This window comes from Lepisosteus oculatus, chromosome 14 (genome assembly GCF_040954835.1).
Source record: "Lepisosteus oculatus isolate fLepOcu1 chromosome 14, fLepOcu1.hap2, whole genome shotgun sequence".
Lineage (NCBI taxonomy): Eukaryota > Metazoa > Chordata > Actinopteri > Semionotiformes > Lepisosteidae > Lepisosteus > Lepisosteus oculatus.
In genome coordinates, this window is record NC_090709.1 from 40,271,428 (window position 1) to 40,289,791 (window position 18,364).

An 18,364-nucleotide genomic window follows, 5' to 3' on the forward strand; every position below is an offset into this window, starting at 1 on the left:
TCAGGGCGTTTCAAACCACGACACGAGTCAAATGTGCACTTGGACTTGGGAAACCTCCTGTTGACATCGCAGGATAGACCGAATTTCCAGGTACGTGCGGCGCTGTGTTCTGTAGTTCAGGACGAGGCAGAGGAGAAGTGACACTGTGAACAAGCAGGCCTGCTTTAGTTCAATAGAAAGATGACTCTCCGTTTCAAGATGGGTTTTGCCCACAAATACTCCTTGTGAACTCTGCACGTAGATCACGTCTCTGCGGTGAAGTATCTGCTGCACAATCGGTGCTCATTCGCTCATCACTGTGACTAGTGAGCAGGAAGGGCAGCTCCACATCGCGATGCCTGGGAACTCTCGCTCTCGCCCGAGGCCAGAGCAGGGGTTTCCAACCAAGTGGCGACAATTCAGTACTGCCAGGAAATTCACGACTTGGTGCTTAATTTGGAATTTGAAAAATCTTGTAAGATTGTCAATGAAGTTGTTACAGAGGTTTAACAACTGGGCTGAGAAATTGGGACTGCAGTTCATCTTGAAACGAGCCGTTGTGTTCGTTTTCTGTGTGATGAAGCCAGTCGCCCTTCACCACGGAGTCTTCCTCGGCCTCCACAGCTCCTGCTCCCAGCATGTCTCCGCGGGAGAGGCGGTCCGGGCGGGAAGGACCGGTCTGTCTCCTCCGGCCCAGTCGCTCCGCTCCCCTGGGCGCGGGCACAGTACTGGTCTCCTCCGGCCCAGTCGCTCCGCTCTCCTGGGCCACAGGCACGGTACTGGTCTCCTCCGGCCCAGTCGCTCCGCTCTCCTCTCTCTGCGCCTTGTCCTGTCTCCGGGGTCTCGATCGTCCGCAGCACAGTGAGGCATTTCGCCTCGGACCACTCTCTTGCTGTGCCGGACCCCCAGCTGGGCGCGAGACCTGGGGGTAACGCTCGCTCGGTGTGGATATCGGGCTCCGGTCGGGGGGTCACTGACCTGGTCTCCTGGCCTGGGAGGATTCTGAACTGGACCCCAGAGAAACAGCTGAGAGCCCTGGACATCATCAAGAACAGCTCCCGGGCCCCAAGCAGACTCTTCAGACCCCATTCAGGGCTGGACATGAACATGGCTGGACTCAGGCGATATAAACCTCTGGAAAGCTGTTCCAGTTCAGGGCTCTGTGGGAAGTGCACCTCGTGTGTGTCTCCTGTGTTCTCCGCCATTGTCGTTCCAGTCGACCTGATCTCGAACCCTCACGGGACTGTGCTGGGACTCCTCTCATCCCGACTCCTGGGAGCTCGTATCGGGATCTTGTGAGGAGTCCACCAGGATGGGTTCGGTGACTCCTCAGCACTACCCACGGCGAGCCTCGAGCTGGGTCCCTCGGTTCGGACGGTCCTGTCTGCTTCAGGGTCTTCCTCCTGATCTCCATGACCGCAGCGCAGGTCTTCCCAGCGGCTGTGTGCTGTCGGATCTTCCCACAGTCGTCACTGGGAGGATCCCCTCCCTGGAGTTAGAGGATCGCTGGTGTCACCTGGGTGAGTCAGGTGTGGGACGTATCTGAGTACCTTTCACTGGGGGGACGGGAGACACACTGGGGGACTTTCAGTGTCCCTTCTGTCCACATCCAGAGCACACAGGTGCTGTTTCCTTGCTTTCAGGGCCACTGTGGTCTGCAGAGAGCTGCCCTTCTCCTCTACACTCTACAGAGCGGGTTACCGAGCCCGGGAGCTGTCCAGGTCTGAGGTCAGTGGGCATGTCGGTTCGCAACACGTATGGGTGGAGAGATCGGGTATAGGCTGGACTCTCTCTGCTGTATTTTCCTTAATTCTCCAGGATGTCCAGAGGCAGACAGTGAGAAGATGGAGGTGGGATACTCTCTCCTGTCCGTCTTAATCCTAATTTTCCAGGATGGCCAGAGGCAGACAATGGAGAGACAGGTATAGTTGGGATTTGGGATAGAAGTTGGATGCTCTCCTGTAATCTTTTCCCTTATTTTCTAGGATGTACTCAAAATTGACAGTGGGAAGATGGGTATGTATGAAGATTGAACCTGTTCCTGTATTCTTTCCTAATTTTCCAGGATCTTCTGAGGAAGACAGTGGCGAGACAGGTATGGATGTGAAGATGGAGTCGGGTTTGGGTGCTCTCTCCTCTCTTTTTCCCTAGTTTTCCAGGGTGTCCAGAAAAGTCAGTGGGAACACCAGTGTTGATGAAGTGTTGGGATGGAGGTTGAATGCTCTCTCCTGTCTTTCTTTTCCCTAATTTTCCAGAGTCCAGAGGCTGCCAGTGGGAAGATGCATATGGATGAGGTGTTGGGGTTGACATTGGAATGTATTTTTCCAGGTTGTCCAGAGGCAGACAATGGAGAGATCGGTATGTTTGGGATATAAGTTGGATGCTTTCTCTGTAATCTTTTCCCTAATTTTCCGGGATGTACTCAAAATTGACAGTGGGAAGACGGGTATGTATGAAGATAGAATATGGGAAGAGGTTCATTCCTAATTTTCCAGGATGTCCAAAAGCCAACAGTCTATGGATAGGAAGATAGATAGGGGATTCATGATCTGTCCTGTTTCTTTTCCCCAATTTTCCAGGATGGCCAGAGACTGCCAGTGGGAAGACAGGTATGGATGTGAAGATGGAGTTGGGGTTGGATGCTGTCTCCTGTTTCTTTTCCCTAATTTTCCAGGAGGTCCAGAAAAGTCAGTGGGAAGACTAGTGTGGAGGAAGTGTTGGGATGAAGGTTGATGCTCAGTCCTGTGTTCATGTCTGTGGTTTTCCCGAATGTCCAGAGGCTAACAGTGGGAAGACGGGTATGGATGAGGAGTTGGAATGGAGCTTGGATGCTCACTCCTGTCTCTTTTCCCTAATTTTCCAGAGTCCAGAGGCTGCCAGTGGGAGGATAGGTAAGGATGAGGTGTTGGAATTGACATTGGACTGTATTTTCCTTAATTTTCCAGGCTGGCCAGAGGCTGATAGTGGAAGACAGGTATGTATGAAGATTTGAAACCTCTCCTGTCTCTTTTTCCTAATTTTTCAGGTTATCCAGAGGCTGCCACTGGGTAGATGGGTATGTAGGAGGTGTTGGGATTGACATTGGACTGTATTTTCCTTATTTTTCCAGGTTGTCCAGAGCCGGCCAGTGGGGAGACGGGTATGGCTGGGAGTTGGGATGGAGGTGAGAAGCTCTTTCCTGTCTCTCTTCCTCCTTGTGTTGGTCTCTGTGACGTCTGTCTGTCTCTTGAGCTGTGTGTCTTTCTCTCAGTCCAGCTGCTTGTGCTCTGTAAAACACTACACTCCTGCAGTATTAAACAGGGCTTTTTGACTGTGGATTGCAGGTTTGATTCCAGAGGGGACACAGTCTTGTACCCCAGAGTGAGGTACTTTGCTCAGATGGGCTGTTCTGATCATGGTTATCAGTGGCTGTACTGTAGGGAGTGGAGTGCTGACAATGGTGTACTCCATTCTCGAGAGTATTGTACCTTAATACACTGACACGTCTGTGTGTTGAACTGTCACCTGAGCTGAACTTTGGTACTGCATGATACACCAGTGAGTTCTTTCCAATATTATATTTTAATACCCTCACCTGTGTACTGTACCCACATCTCCACTGAGCTTTAATACGCAAAACCGGGGGAATTATCAAGCCTGTACCTCTCTTGTACTGAGCCTTTATTCTGAGTGACACACCTGTGTGCTGAGCTCACACCTGGACTGGACTGTAGTACTGAAACCAGTGTGCTGAGCTCTCACTTGTAGTGAGTGTTAATTCTCACATTGACACACGAGTGCTGAACTCTCACCTTTACTGTGCTTTTATACTCAAGTGTGTACTGACCCCTCATGTGAACTGTACTATCATACTTAAACCAGTATAACCAGTGTGATACACCTGTGTGCTAAACCTTGACTGTGCTTTAATACTCAAACCTCTGTGCTCAGCTCTCACCTGGACTGGACTAAAATATTTAAACCAGTGTGCTGAACCCTCACTTGTACCGAGTGTTAATTCTCCCATTGACACACGAGCGCTGAACTCTCCCCTTTACTGTGCTTTCAAACCTGTCAAACTCAAACCTGTGTTGTAAACCTTCACACAGACTGGACTATTAATACTTAAACAAGTTTGGTGAACTGAGCTTTAATATTCAAGTGATACACCTGTGTGCTGAACTCTCACCTTGACCGTTTTAATACTCAAACCTGTGTGCTCAATTCTCACCTGGACTGTACTGTAATACTCAAACCTGTGTGCTGAACTCTCATCTCCACTGTGGTCTAATACAAACTCCAAAGGGCTGCACTGCTGTCTGTGCGGTGTGGTAATACTCCAACCTAGAAACTAAACTCGCCTTGACTGTTGTAATTCTCAAACCTCTGTGCTGGGCTCTCAGCTGTACTATACTGATACTCTGTACTGTACTGTAATCCTCAGATAAGTGGACTCACAGGTCTGACTGGTACTAATTTACAATACTCAGACCTGTGTTCTGGACTCTCACCAGTACTGAGCTTTCATACGCAATGACATCTTTGTGTTGAATTTTCACCTGTACTGTACTATAAAACTTAAACCAGTGTGCTGAACTCTCAATTGCACTGTGCTTCAATACTCAGTGACACACCAGTATGCTGAACTTCCACCTGCAGTGTTCTTTAATACGTGAATCAGTGTGCTACACTCTTACCTTTTACTGAGTTGTAATACCTAATGACACACCTGTGTGCTTTACTCTCACCTTGACTGTTTAATACTCACACCTGTGTGGTCAGTTCTCACCTGGACTCTAGCTTGTACTGACCTTTAGTACTCAGTGACACATCAGTTTGCTGAGCCTTCACCTGCAGTGTATTGTAATACTCAGATGTGTGTGTGTGCTGGATTCTCAACTTTCTGTGCCTTAATCCTGAAAGTGTTGTGGTCACCTCTCACCCGGACTGTACTAAAACACATCAACTAGTGCTTTTTTCTGTGCCTTAATACTGAAACCTGTGTTCTGAACTCTCCTCTGCAGTGAGCTTTAATACAAAAACCTGTTTGCTTCTTTTTCGTCTGTAATGAGTGGTAATACGCAGATTGGTCATCTTTACTCTGGTCTTTTCTGTGCTTTAATCCTCTCATCGGTTTGGACATCTCTCTCCCTGACTGTACTAAACTACTTCACCCAGTGTGCTGAACTCTTGCTTGTACTGAGCTGTCATACTCAGTGACACAATCGTTTGTAGAACCCTCACCTGCAGTGTTTTATAATACTGAGCCCTGCATGATGAACTGTAACCTGTGCTGTTCTTGTGCAGTGCTCAGACGTGTGTCCTGAATGGTCTCCAGTACTGAGCTTTAATCCACCACAGCACCCCTGGGTGCTGGATTCTCACCTGTACTGTACAATACGAGTTAAACCAGTGTGCTGCTCTCACTTGTGCTGAGCTTCAGTACTAGACCAGTCTGGTGAACCTTCACCTGTGGTGTTTTAATACTCAAATCTGTGTGCTGATCTGAACTGTTATAATACTCAGCCCTGTGTCATGTGCTGAACTCTCATCTGTACTGTTTTGTAACCCACAGACCTGTGTACTGTACTGTGTTGTCATATATGGACTGGTGTACTGAACCGTCACCTGAACTCTGGAAAACGAGAGTACCGGAGGTTTCGGGCCCGGAGTACCAGACTCGGAGACGGTTTATACCCCTGCACTATCAAACTACTGAACTCCCAGCCTCTCTCGCCTACGATCTGAACCTCACAGCGCCTTCTCTATAACCACAAACACACACACATTGAAATCTACTTCTACCTTCCATGTCAAAAAGCTCACTCCACATCATTTCTGTCCTTTTTATTTCATTGTGTTGATGTTGTTGCACACTGCCTGTTGTCTCTGTCTTCTATTATACAATTGCATTGTTGTTTTTGTGTACTACTTATTGTCTGAGAGCCAGCTCACTAGCATTTCGTTATCCTATATACCTGTAGGTGAGTGTAATGACAATGAACTTGAACAGTGTTGTAACAATCAGCCTCTGTCCTGTATTGCAGTGTTAATACTCAGACTTCAGGCTGAAAGTGTCCCCTGTCATCGATTGTAATACTGAGCCCTATGTGTGGTAATCTGAACTATCGCCTATAGTGTGTTGTAAAACCCAGACCGATGTAGTGTTGCAGTCTAATAATTGGACCCGTGTTCCAAACTGTCCCCCGTCATACTCCTGCCTGTGTACTGTACTCTGCTGTAATAATGTGCTGACATGTCACCTCGATCCTCTTGTATTGTTCAACCCTCTGTCCTGTGATGTGAACTGTCCCCTCTCCTGTTGTAATACTGAAACCTGTGTGCTGTACGACAGTGTAATAATTGGACTGCGCTGCTGAACTGTATTGTAGCACTCGGAGCTGGCCATGGTCCTGTGCTGTAATAGTGTACTTCTGTGTGCTGATCTGTCACCTCTATGGTGTTGTAATACCCTGACTTGTGGACTGTGCTTTAGTCTATTCAGTTGACCAGTGTGCCAACTGGTTCTCTGTACTCCACTGTAATATTCAGGTCTCTGTATTGTACTGCAATGTGAAGTGTCACTTGTACTTTATTGTAAGATTCAGATCTCTGTATAGTACTCTTATGCGCATGGTCACCTGTACTTTAGTGTAATATCCAGGTCTTTATTGTACTGTCATGTACTCTCTCATATGCTGGGCTGTGTATTGAACTGTCTCCTGTACTTCATTGTAAGATTCAGATCTGTATTGTACTGTGAAGTTAATTGTCCTCTGTCCTCTATTGTCATATTCAGATCTTTGTATTATGGGCATTGTCACCTCTACTCTATTGTCATATACAGGACTCTGTATTGTACTGTGAAGTGACATGCCACCTGTACTTTATTGTAAGGTTCAGATCTCTTTGTTGTACTCTTGTGTGAACGGTCACCTGTACTGCACTGTAAGACTCAGATCCCTGTAGTGTACTGTCACCTGTACTCTATTGTATCATTCAGATCTCTAGTGTATTGTGAAGTGAATTGTTCCCTGTACTGTCATATTCAGATCTTTGTATTGTCATGTGAACTGTCATCTCTACTATATTGTAAGACTCACATCTCTGTATTGTTCTGTTACCTGTATTCCGTTGTAATATGCAGGACTCTGTATTGTATTGTGAAGTGAATTGTCCTCTGTCCTCTATTGTCATATTCAGATCTTTGTATTATCATGTACACTGTCACCTGTACTCTACTGTAAGACTCAATTCTCTGTATTGAACTGTGAAGTGAACTGTCACCTGTACTCTATTGTCATACTCTGATTTCTATTCTAATGTGAAGTGAATTGTCCCCTTGTATACTATTTTCATATTCAGATCTTAGTACACATGAACATAGTCACATCTCCTCTATTGTAATATGCAGGACTCTGTATTGAACTGTCACCTGTACTTTATTTTAAGATTCAGCTCTGTATTGGACTGTTACTTCATCACTATTGTATTCAGCTGTCTGGACTGTAGGCTGATGTCAATTGTCACTTGTACTCTATTGTAATATTCAGGTCTCTCTATTGTATGGTGATTTGAACTGTCCCCTGTACTCTATGGTAGTATTTTGCCCCCTGTAGGGTAGGGAGATGCACTGTCTCTTCTACGGTGTTGTAGTGTTTATCTTTGTATTGTACTCTCATGTACACAGTCATCTGTAATCTGTTGTAGTATTCCGCTCTCTGTACTGTCTATTGTAAGACTTGTAGCTCAGACCTCTGTCCTAAACTCTTAGGAGAGGAAGTGTAAAATCTCCAGGCCTGATCTCTTCCCTGGTACTGTCCTAGAACAACATGCCTACTCGTGTTTCACCTCTGTTGAGCAGCAGTGTTTACAGTTGGAGTTATTTTGCTGCTCAACAGTTTGTCATGTCCTGCTCCACTACTCTACTCTCCCTTAATCAGATCTGCCTTCTCTTCTACAGTAACCACCTCAAGCTGAGGTTATTGTGGACATGATGTGTGAATTGTCTGTGCTCAGCCTATATTCCTTTGCTATTCCCCTCGCAGAAGGAGGTCTTGTTTTGTCAATGTAGCCTGTGGGGGGTACCCCCATGTCGGATGCGTAAGAGAGCTGATGGACCGGTCACTATAGTAACCGCGCAGGGTGAGTGAGCGAAGACTGATGCACCTACTGCCTGTGGCCACGCCGTCTTCACTGCTCAAGGGTGAGGAACCCCACTCCCAGGAGTCAAACCCCAGGAGCGGAGAGGAGTGCGAGTCTGGGGCAGTCCTGAGGGCAGGGCTGCTGTCTCTGTGCTCAGGGTGATCTCCTCCTGGCTCTGTTTCATACTGCAGAAGTGTTACCCAAGGTGTGGGAACTGAGGTGCAGTAACAGCCTTTGTCCACCAGCTGGTGTCTGACAGTGGGGGCGCAGAGATGGTCAGGTTTCCTTTCAATCTAATGCAGCTCCTTCCTCTCAGCTCCATGGTGCAGTCATCTGCTCCAGGCTGGCCTCATCTGATACTGGGAGATACAGGTGGGACAGTGCTGGAGTGTGTGTACAATGGGCCAAGGGAGGGGTACAGTCTCAACTCTCTGTTACTCTCACTGGGACTGTCCTGCTTCATGAACTACATTTCCCAGCAGGCCATGAGGAGGATTGTGGCCAATAGGCTGCCTTCCCCTGGGTTGATAAGGTGCAGGTGTTGTCAATTGAAGCCTGCAGCCAGTGTATATAATAAGGAGCTCAGAAAAGAGAGAGCTCAGGGCCTGGTTGAACTCCTGCAGAGGGCTGGAGCCTGGAGGTGCAAGTTCATACATTCTGTGGATTTGTCACTGGGAAGGAAAAGGTTAAAGAGCAGGGAAACTGTCTGAAGCTGTGCTGAAGGAATATATATTGATCAACAAACTGGGTTATTTTTAATAAGAGTTTTGTAACTCACTCTGCCCATTGTGTCAGTTTTGCTGCATTCTGACACTCCAGCTCATAGTGTGACAAACTTCACTGTGACACTACGATGGTCCTGGTCACAACTCTGTCAGCTGACCAGCTGCAGAAACAGGATTGGTCAGGTGACAATTAAAAAGCAGGAAGTGGAGTCTCCCAGTGTTGCTGCAGCCAGAGCAGCGAGTGGAGGAAGGAGCTGCTGGAGAAGGAAGACCAGTTCACAGCTCTGTCTGTGTCCTTCCCAGCACAACCCCCTGCTCTCCTACAGTCAGGGCACGTGTTTCATCTCTCTCACTTCCACAGAGCTCAGCAGGACTGGTTTGCTTTAGACATCGTTCACATATGATCTGGGATATGGTGCATGTCCTCTACTACCTATTTTCCTGTTTTTCCATTGATCTAGAGTGGAAGTTTGCTGGTGACCCTGTGACAACTCGCAGATTCTCCCCTCATGACGATCAACCTTTCTCACCAGCCCAGCAGTGGCCCTGACTGACCAGAAGATAAAGCCAGTTGTTTTTCCAGCTCAGAGGGGACAGGAGACCTGTCCTGACCCAGTGTCCAGTTGACAGCCCCACTCCCCGTCCAAGTGAGATGCAGGCAGACGGCTCTCAGAACAAACACTTTCACAGCCAGGTAAGGAAGGTAAGGAAACGGTACTCTTTATTCACAGTTTGGGATAAAGCAGTCCAGAAACCAGAAGACAAACCTCTAGTTCTTCTGCAAACTGTTGATAGACATGCATCCAGACACAGCTCCCAGGCTCAGCAGTCAGACGACCTCCCCCTGACTCAGCTCTGCAGCTCTTCCCTCCTGCTCTGCTCAGCACAACTGCTCTCTGTCCCCAGCAGCACCAGACTGAAGGCCTCCCCTCCTGCCTTTTAACTGTCTCCCCACCAATCGTCTTCCACCAATTAGGCAGGTGATTATAGGCAGCAGGTTGTTCTCCTGGGCCTCGTTGGGGATGAAGGTCAGACCAGTGCCACTGTCTTGCCTGAACCTGCTGTGGTTTGGGAGAGGCGTGTGACGGGAAGGTGAAGTGGTTTTTGGGTCTTTCTGATCCCATATTATAATCGGTGTTAAACCATTGCTGTAGTTTGTTTTGGGTCTCGGGATTAACCTTGCTGGATGTCCTACAGGCTCACCTTCCTCATCCTCTGTGTTGGGACTCAGTTGTTCCTGAAATCAATAAAAAATAAACCCAATTCAACTAGGAAAACTGTGTGATTAGTTTTCCAGGATGAGTAAAAGCATAAATGTTAAAATATGCAGAAAATTCAATGAAAATAAACAGCTTGTTTATCAGAGGCTTTGATCCCACAGCCCCAGAGTTAGAAGCCCAGAGCTCTTCCACTGAGCCACAGTGTCTCTGTGAGTCTGGGGCTCCTGTGTGCTCTTGGTTTTCCCGGCTCAGGGTTCAAGACTGAGGGATAAAAGACAGACCGAATAAACTCTCCATCAGGACAGGAGCCAGTGGAGGAGTGGAGATGGTGCAGAACTCCTGAGCCCAAGGTTGCAGGTTCAAGTCCTGGCTGAGGTGGGTTTGCAGTGTGGTTCTCCCCAGCAGTGACAGGGTGAGAAGTAAAAGCCCACAGCTCTCGTGTCTTTATTTATCACCGTGTTACTGTTCACAAGAATTAAATTAACAAAAGCTCCAGGTCCTTCCAGGATTTGAACCCACAACCACCAGGCAGAAGTCCAGAGCTCTTCCCCTGAGCCACAGTGTGTCTTTGTAGATCTGGGGCTCCTGTGGGCTCTTGGTCTTCTTCCCAGTTCAGGGCTGAAACGGAGGGATAAGAGCCGGACCGAATCCCTCTCCCCTTGGGCCTGGAGCAGGTGGAGGAGTGGAGACGGTGCTGCGCTCATGACCAGAAGGTTGTGGGTTCAAGTCCTGGCTGATCCCTGGTAAGTAAACCAAGGTGAGTATGTGGGCAGGATGATGGGGAGGGGCTATTACTGGGGGGTAGTGGGGGGGGTGGAGGAGGCAGAGCAGGGCCAGGGGGAGGGGCAGCTAGTGGGGGGTGGGCTAGAGCAGGGTAGCTGCTAGGTTAGGCAGGGGGGTAGTGGGTGGTTAGGGTAGAGTAGCAGTAGAGGGAGGGGTAGTGAGTGGGTAGAGTAGGGTAGGGCTAGGATAGGATAGACAGTTAGGTGGGTGGGGTAGCACTAGGGGGAGGGGTAGCTCCAGTGGGGTAGTGGGGGGTAGGATAGAGTAGGGCAGGGCTAGGGAGAGAGGTGGGGGGTGGGTGAGTAGAGTAGGGCAGGGCTAGGAAGAGGAGCTGGGAGGGGTGACAGGAGGAGGCAGGGCTGGAGAGGTGAGGGAGGAGGAGTGGCCTGGGCCTGAGGGGGCAGGAGGAAGAGGAGCTGGGAGGGGGGCCCAGGCCAGGGTAGGAGGGAGGGGTGACGGGAGGAGGCAGGTAGGGGCAGGCAGGCAAGGAGAGATGAGGGGCAGGTGGAGGAGCTGGGAGGGTGGGGGTAGAGCAGGAGAGGAGGCAGGTAGGCAAGGAGAGGTGAGGAGGGAGGGAGGCCCAGGCAGGAGGGAAGGGGGAAGGAGGCCCAGGGAGGGGGGAAGTGCAAAACTTCTAAACTTCTTTTCTTTTGTAGGAGTGGAGGTGGGGGGGGGGGGGGTGACTGGGGCAGGAGGGTGGAGATGATGAAAGTTTGAAAGTTTTCCATGCAAAAGAAGTTTTGCCCTCCATCCTTCCTCACCTCTCCTCTACTTGCCTGAGGGAGGCCCAGGCAGGAGGGAAGGGGGAAGGAGGCCCAGGGAGGGGGGAAGTGCAAAACTTCTAAACTTCTTTTCTTTTGTAGGAGTGGAGGTGGGGGGGGGGGGGGGGGGGGTGACTGGGGCAGGAGGGTGGAGATGATGAAAGTTTGAAAGTTTTCCATGCAAAAGAAGTTTTGCCCTCCATCCTTCCTCACCTCTCCTCTACTTGCCTGCCTGCCTCCTCTCCTCACTCCACCCCACCTCCACTCTGCCTGGCCCTGCCCCCCTCACCTGCTCTACCCCCACCCTCCCAGCTCCTCCTCCTCCTCCCTCACCTCTCCTCGCCTGCCTCCTCCTGTCACCCCTCCCTCCTACCCTGGCCTGGCCTGGGCCCCCCTCCCAACTCCTCCTCCTCCTGCCCCCTCAGGCCCAGGCCACCTGCCACTCCTCCTCCCTCACCTCTCCTTGCCTACCTGCCTCCTCTCCTGCTCTACCCCCACCCTCCCAGCTCCTCCACCTGCCCCTCATCTCTCCTTGCCTGCCTGCCCCTACCTGCCTCCTCCCGTCACCCCTGCCTCCTACCCTGGCCTGGGCCCCCCTCCTCCTCCACCAGCCTAGTCCTGCCCTACTCTACTCTACTCACCCCTCCCCCTTGTGCTACTCTACCTGCTACCCCCCTGTCTAACCTCACACTTGTCCTGCCCTACTCTATCCTACCCCCCACTACCCCACTGGAGCTACCCCTCCCCCTAGTGCTACCCCACCCACCTAACTGTCTATCCTATCCTAGCCCTACCCTACTCTACCCACTCACTACCCCTCCCTCTACCCTAACCACCCACTACCCCCCTGCCTAACCTAGCAGCTACCCTGCTCTACCCTTCCTAGCCCACCCCCCACTAGCTGCCCCTCCCCCTGGCCCTGCTCTGCCTCCTCCACCCCCCCACTACCCCCCAGTAATAGCCCCTCCCCATCATCCTGCCCACATACTCACCTTGGTTTACTTACCAGGGATCAGCCAGGACTTGAACCCACAACCTCCTGGTCATGAACACAGCACCGTCTCCACTCCTCCACCTGCTCCAGGCCCAAGGGGAGAGGGATTCGGTCCGGCTCTTATCCCTCCGTTTCAGCCCTGAACTGGGAAGAAGACCAAGAGCCCACAGGAGCCCCAGACCTACAAAGACACACTGTGGCTCAGGGGAAGAGCTCTGGACTTCTGCCTGGAGGTTGTGGGTTCAAATCCTGGAAGGACCTGGAGCTTTTGTTAATTTAATTCTTGTGAACAGTAACACGGTGATAAATAAAGACACGAGAGCTGTGGGCTTTTACTTCTCACCCCGGTCACCGCTGGGGAGAACCACACTGCAAACCCACCTCAGTTCTCAGCCAGGACTTGAACCTGCAACCTTGGGCTCAGGAGCTCCGCACCATCTCCACTCCTCCACTGGCTCCTGTCCTGAAGGAGAGCTCATTCGGTCTGTCTTTTATCCCTCAGTCTTGAACCCTGAGCTGGGAAAACCAAGAGCACACAGGAGCCCCAGACTCACAGAGACACTGTGGCTCAGTGGAAGAGCTTTGGGTTTCTAACTCTGGGGCTGTGGGATCAAAGCCTCTGAAAAACAAGCTGTTTATTTTCATTGAATTCTCTGCATATTTTAACATTTATGCTTTTACTCATCATGGAAAACTAATCACACAGTTTTCCTAGTTGAATTGGGTTTATTTTTTATTGATTTCAGGAACAACTGAGTCCCAACACAGAGGATGAGGAGGGTGAGCCTGTAGGACATCCAGCAAGGTTAATCCTGAGACCCAAAACAAACTACAGCAAAGGTTTAACACTGATTATAATATGGGATCAGAAAGACCCAAAAACCACTTCACCTTCCCGTCACACGCCTCTCCCAAACCACAGCAGGTTCAGGCAAGAGTGGCACTGGTCTGACCTTCATCCCCAACGAGGCCCAGGAGAACAACCTGCTGCCTATAATCACCTGCCTAATTGGTGGAAGACGATTGGTGGGGAGACAGTTAAAAGGCAGGAGGGGAGGCCTTCAGTCTGGTGCTGCTGGGGACAGAGAGCAGTTGTGCTGAGCAGAGCAGGAGGGAAGAGATGCAGACCTGAGTCAGGGGGAGGTCTGACTTCTGAGCCTGGGAGCTGTGTCTGGATGCATGTCTAGCGACAGTTTGCAGAAGAACTAGAGGTTTGTCTTCTGGTTTCAGGACTGCTTTATCCCAAACTGTGAATAAAGAACACCGTTTCCTTACCTTCCTTACCTGGCTGTGAAAGTGTTTGTTCTGAGAGCCATCTGCCTGTGTCTCACTTGGACGGGGAGTGGGGCTGTCAACTGGACACTGGGTCAGGACAGGTCTCCTGTCCCCTCTGAGCTGGAAAAACAACTGGCTTTATCTTCTGGTCAGTCAGGGCCACTGCTGGGCTGGTGAGAAAGGTTGATCGTCATGAGGGGAGAATCTGTGAGTTGTCACAGGGTCACCAGCAAACTTCCACTCTAGATCAATGGAAAAACAGGAAAATAGGTAGTAGAGTACATACACCATATCCCAGATCGTATATGAACGATGTCTAAAGCAAACCCGTCCTGCTGAGCTCTGTGGAAGTAAGAGAGATGAAACACATGCCCTGACTGTAGGAGAGCAGGGGGTTGTGCTGGGAAGGACACAGACTGAGCTGTGAACTGGTCTTTCTTCAGCAGCTCCTTCCTCCACTCACTGCTCTGGCTGCAGCAACACTGGGAGACTCCACTTCCTGCTTTTTGTCACCTGACCAATCCTGTTTCTGCAGCTGGTCAGCTGACAGAGTTGTGCCCAGTGACAAATCCACACAATGTATGAACTTGCACCTCCAGGCTCCAGCCCTCTGCAGGAATTCAACCAGGCCCTGAGCTCTCTCTTTTGTGAGCTCCTCATTATATACACTGGCTGCAGGCTTCAATTGACAACACCTGCACCTTATCAACCCAGGGGAGGCAGCCTATTGGCCACAATCGTCCTCATGGCCTGCTGGTAAATGTAGTTCATGAAGTCCTGCAGCAGGACAGTCCCAGTGAGAGAGTAGCAGAGGGTTGAGACTGTACCCCTGCCTTGGCCCATTTTACACACTAACACTGCCCCACCTGCATCTCCCACTGTAAGACCAGTCCAGCCTGGAGTGGGTGACTGCACCAGGGAGCGAACATCAAGGTGGTGCATTAGATTGAGTAGCAAGCAGACTGATCATCTCTGTGGCAGGGGACTTTTTTTCCCCTCTTGTGGCACTGGGTACAGCTGCACAAGTAAGAATTCCACTAGGGTTATGGTAGATGGCAAATATAAAAAACCTGGACTCTTGCACCTCCTCTCCTGCACACACTGCCATCTGCTGGAGCACAGCTGTTACTGCACCTCAGCTACCCCACTGGGGTAACTCTTCTGCATGAGAGAGGTGCTGCAGCCCTTTAGACATGAATTGGTGACTGAGGAGTCTTCAATCTGAAACAGGTAGGAGGTTATACTGACAGAAGACAGAGCAGCCTCTGCCCTCAGGAAACCCCCAGACTCACCTCCTTACCCATGGCTCAGTTTGGGTCCTGGACCAGGGGTTTCACCTCTTTACTCTTGAGCAGTGAGGAGCTCCAGCTCTCCCCCTGTCTCTCGTGGGCACAGGCAGCAGCTGGGTCAATATCCTTACTCACACCTCGACTTACTGACCACAGGCACAGGGTAGGCAGCTTTCTTGACCTTCAGCTACAGGGGGAGCATGTTTGTGCACAACTCAGGATGACCGAGGCCACATTTCCCAAACGAGACCTACTTCCTGTGAAGCCCACAACCACAAAGCACAGCCCAGGAGTAGAGCAGGACCCTAGCCACTGATGCGCACACACGTGTACAATAACCTCCCCCCAGGTTACCACTGTTAATTCAGGATACGTCAGTCCTGAACTTGAGGGAGAGGCTCAGCGCGGTGTAACAGAATACAAAACACTTCAGCACCAGATTGGGTCCATCTTTAAGGACTGGAGCTCCCTAGAGGAAGAACATCAACGCCTGCCTTCGGCTGTGACAGCAGCAGACTGGGGTGTGGTCATGTGGGGAGGTTACACCAACACTAGTAAGAGCTTAGGCCGCAGGTCAACCATTTTTAAAAGAACAGGTCAGAGACGGGAGTGCTACAATACAGGACAGGCGAGAGTCCACCTTCAGGTACACAACTGAGTTGAATAGGACAGGGGAGCTGTTGGCCTCCTGGGGCAAGTACTACAGTCCACAACTTTGGCTGTTAAAACACAATAGAGATAACGGTTCACATGATAGACAAGGCTAAAGGTTACAGTACTATATTAGTAACACTGTTTTAACTACACATAGTACAGTGGATTACTGGACAGAGGGCCCAGGGTTCATCCACAGTACAAGTGACAGCTCAGTACAATAGTCCACATTCACCAGTACAGGACACAGGTCTGACTCTTACACTAGAGTACAGGTGACCATTTAGTACACAGGTCCACTTATTATAGTGCAGTAGAGGGCACATGACTATATTACCACAGAATACAGGTGACAAGTCAGGGTATTACACTAGATTACAGGTGACAGTTTGGCACACTGCTCTAATTACACCATCATACAACAGAGCTGAGTATTACATCACTCCAGTGACAGTTCACATGCCCATACAATACAGAGGTCTGGGTATTACAAGACAAGTAACATTTAACAACACCACAGTACCCAGGTCTGAGTATCACACTAGAGTACAGGTAACAGTTTGGTACACTGAACGGGTTATTACATTATAGTACAGTACCCATGGCTGGGTATTACAGCACCATACAGGTGACAGTTGACATCCCAGTACAAGAGATCAGGATCTCACACTAGATTACAGGTGACAGTTTGGCACACATTCCTCTAATTACACCATCATACAGCACAGAGGGCATTACAACAGTACAAGTGACAGTTCACATCACCATACAGTACAGGTCTAGGTATTACTACAATATAGGTAACAGTTAACAGGAGAGTACAGTACACAGGACTGAGTATTACACTAGAGCACAGGTGACAGTTTGACACACTGCTGTGTTTATTACACTGTCATACAGCTGGGTAATACAACAATACAAGTGACCATTCACATCCCCATACAACACATAGGTCTGAGTAATACAATATAGAAAACATTTAACATGACAGTGTACAGATGTCTGCCTATTAGCACAGATGAGTGGTACACTGAACTGGTTATTACACTATAGGACAGTACACATGGCTGGGTATTACAACACTGGACAGTTGACATCACAGTACAGTAGACAAGTCAGTGAATTACAATAGATTACAGGTGAGAGTTTGGTACACCAAATGGGTTATTACATTGTAGATCAGTACACATGGCAGGATATTAGAATACACTACAGGTGACAACACAGTACAGTAGAAAAGCCAGGGTATCACACTAGAACACAGGTGACTGTTAAAGACTAAAGGCTGTATGTTACACTGAAATACAGAACAGAGGGTGACTGTTACAACAGTGGACAATCTCAGTTCAGTACAGCAGTCCATGTATTACAGCACAGTACGGTACACAGGACTGACTATGACAGAACAGTACAGGTGACAGTTCAACACACTCGGCTCAGTCTTACAACAGTACAGGACACAGGGCTGAGCATTGGCACAGTACAGCTCATCACACAGATCTGAGTATTAAAACACCGCAGGTGAGGGTTCAACAAGCAGTTGTGTCACAGAATTAATATCTAGTACAAGTGAGTTCAGCACAGTCCAGGTAAGAGGGGAGCACACATTTGAGTAATTATAATTATAATCATAATCAAGTGAGAGAAAAGCACAGAGGAGCGTCATTGAGTACTGAAACCGAGTAAAGGCGAGTGTAGCACACAGACTCAAGTATTAAAGTAACTTACCACTGAAGGTTCACTCTACTTCCATGTCACTGTGTATTAAAGCTCAGTTACAAGTACAAGTTCAGCCACACTATTAGAGTACAGTCCACCTGTTTAAATAGAAGAGATGAGAGTTCAGCACACAGACACGAGTATTATAAAGATCACTGCAGGTCAAAAGGTCAGCATACTGGTTTAACACTGAGGATTCAAGTCAAGTTCATTGTCATTATACTCATACAGGTAGATGGGATAAAATGCTATTGAGCTTGTACTCAGACGATAAGTAGCAAAAAAAAACAATACAATTGTATATTAAAGGACAACAGGCAATGTGGAAATACATGCATCAACAGAACAGAATAAAGGATAGAAATGGGGAGTGTGAGGTAGGGGTAGATTTCAATGTGTGTGAGTTTGTGGTAAGAGAGAAGGCACTGTGGGGTTCAGATCGTAGGTGAGAGAGGCTGGGAGTTTAATACTCTGATAGAGCAGGGGTAAAAACTGTCTCCGAATCTGGTAGTCCAGGTACCATTTTCCAGATGGTAGAGGGTCATGCAGGCTGTAGCTGGGGTGGGTGGGGTCTTTGAAGATGCCTAGAGCTTTCCTCAAGCCCCGTCTGCTGAGAGTTCACATCTCTATTACAACACAGTACAGTTACAGTTCATCACACAGGGCTGAGTACCCTAATAGGACAGCTGCCAGTTTAGCATAAACATCTGGGTATTAAAACACTGCAGGTGAAGGTTCAACAGACAGTTGTGTCACTGAGTATTACATTTCAATACAAGCGAGAGATGAGCACACTGCTTGAAGTAGTTTAGTACAGTCCGGGGGAGAGCTGAACACAGAT